This window comes from Octopus bimaculoides, chromosome 16, assembly GCF_001194135.2.
Source record: "Octopus bimaculoides isolate UCB-OBI-ISO-001 chromosome 16, ASM119413v2, whole genome shotgun sequence".
Lineage (NCBI taxonomy): Eukaryota > Metazoa > Mollusca > Cephalopoda > Octopoda > Octopodidae > Octopus > Octopus bimaculoides.
Window position 1 is genome coordinate 16,605,770 of NC_068996.1, and position 2,697 is coordinate 16,608,466.

At 39.4% G+C, this 2,697-nt stretch overlaps 1 long non-coding RNA gene across 3 annotated transcripts in view; it reads left to right on the forward strand.

Annotated features, from left to right (window-relative positions):
• Positions 1-2,697, forward strand: part of LOC128249592 (uncharacterized) — a 50,448-nt gene that overhangs the window by 46,624 nt on the left and 1,127 nt on the right. The window lies entirely within an intron of this gene.

Below are 2,697 nucleotides of genomic sequence, written 5' to 3' on the forward strand. Positions count from 1 at the left end.
TTAACTGATCTTTCTCTCTCTTTCTCTCTCTCTCTCCCTCCCTCTCTCTCCCTCCCTCTCTCTCCCTTCCTCTCTCTCTCTCTGTCACACACATGCATACACATACAGGCATATACACACATATCTAGACATATACATATTTGTATACAAGTACCCATAAATATGTTCACTTATGAATTTTCTTACCGGTATTCATTTAACCTATTCACTGACGAACCAGCGAGACAGCATATACATGATTAATCAACATGCGGAAAGTAGCTTCTAAACCATCCTCATTTTACTTTCTTTAGGTTGAAGAATACATTGGGTACAAAGCCACTTTAGTTTCCTCGTAGCACCCCCACCCCCAGCCCGGGCAAATGAATGTACTGGACCTTACACTATTTATTGAGAAAGCCGTAGCATAAATAGAAGAGAAGTGTAACACCAGACCTGTGAGGCCCCTGCATAATACTGATTGGGGTGATCAATGTTAGAACACATTTGGTTATACGTGTCTTAGATCATAGTAGAACTGCTGGTAAGCAACAACAAATGAGAACACATCGGATAATGTAGTCCTCGGCAGGCTGAGTAGAAGAGTTCAAGGCTGATCTCGGACAAAACAACACGTTAAAGTTCTTAGATTTTCCATTCCTAGATAATCTATGTTCAAATAAAGACCGAATAGACACAGCTGGAACACCATTGATTATATTTGAGCAAGAACCACAATAATAACAGTTAAAACAAGATTCATTTGCCGCTACAAATAACTGCTGGCTAATCCCTGAAAATACAATATGGCTAAATAAGAATACCTCAAGATTCGTCTGCATACTAAATATACATAGAGTAACTTCTCACATATATAATATAGTGAATAGTTTTAATGTATGGAGTGCTAGAGAAGAGTATCATCCTTGAGTGCGGTAGCACGTGTTTCCCCCTTAGGTGGAGTCCGTTGGCTTTGGTCACCGCCTAGCACCCAAATCTCACCTGTGGCTCTACGTAGTTGTTTGCATACAACGGCAGCCATACTCGGATAAACTACTTCAACTGGCGGGCTGAAGCAGTTGATGGATAGCTAATGGGTATGTAACTCTTGTTGAGTTAGAGCTTGTGTATTTATTATGTATGCGAAGACTGGATCTGGCAGACTCTGCGGAAGAGACCTCCATGGTTCAACGGAAAGGAAGGTGGCTTGCAGCAACGCATTGTGCAGTGCAGAGAGGAAGATGAAGCAAATAAGACGTTTTGTTCATCCACTGTGTCAGCCTCCATCCCCTGCTGTACTGACCTCTTCTTACCATAGGATAGAAGATGGTAACGGATGAGAGAGTAAAGTTGATGGTGAGCAACTTTTCTTTACTTTAAACAATGTTACGGCGTAAGTCATCATTCAGCGCCAGGATGACTAGATGGTCGTCGCCGTTCCGATGGACAGACACACGATAGAGAATAGAAAAACGTAACACATAGATAAATTCTCTGCTGCATTGCTTAACGGTTAAAAAAAAATGAGAGAAAGAGATAAGTGACACGCGTGTATATTTGTCATCCTCAAGCAGAATCACCGTCATACAGATTGACAAGGCTTTACAATTTGAATTGATGAGCTTCTATACAGTTTCCATTAATCCAGTTTCATTCGCAAGGTATAGGTCGACCAGTGACTGTAGGAAATTACTTTTTCCCGAGTGCCTATATTGGGCAGAAGTTAGAAAGGAACCGATTGATTCTACTAACCATATATGAGCACAGTGTTTTCCATAAAATACTAGTGAACTTATGGATCATCGGATCCACCCTACTACAAGGGTCTACAATCACTATAAGTACCCCCTTTACAATCACCACCACTCACATCAACATCAAGAATGATAGCAACAACGACCCAAAGAGAGAGATGCTATGAACCAATGGAAGAACATCAACTTGTGATGACAACAGAGCCTGTAAGTGGTCGCTTGAATTGTTAAAATTAGCAAAGAAATTTCGTCGATGTCACACCATATCTAAATTTAAGTGCTCTGTACTTGAATAAAAGGCATGATTGCCAGACTGTGACCGGCTTTGATTAGAGGGCCTACTGGATACTGATTGACCTCTGGCTCAACAACAACTACAACAGATGCACATATATATGCACAGAAACAGAGCAACAGTCAAATAAGTGCACTACTCCCACACACACGAAACAAAGAAAAGCACATGCGTGCACTCTCTTTCTCTTTTTTTTACATCCCTCTTTCTCACTCATCCTTTTACTGTCTCTATAATCCTTTCTGTATGTGTCTCTCTCTCTCACTCTCCTTATCTCTTTCATACACGCACACAAATACATACATATTCACAATTACAGACAGAAAAATGGACACAGACACTCATCTCACAAACTTCGAGATAAAATTACATACACGGCACAGTGCAACTACACTAAGCTATAGACGCTAACCCAGAAATACACCCACCTACGCATGCAATGAAGCAGTAGAGCAACCACAGACCCATATTCACTCATATATACATATTTGTGTGTGTATGTGTATGTATGTATGCATGTATGTATGTATGTATGCTTGTATGTATGTATATATGTATGTATATATGTATGTATCTAAGTAGGTATATATATATATATATATATATGTATACATACGTATATATACATGTATATATATATATATATATATATATATAGATAGATAGATA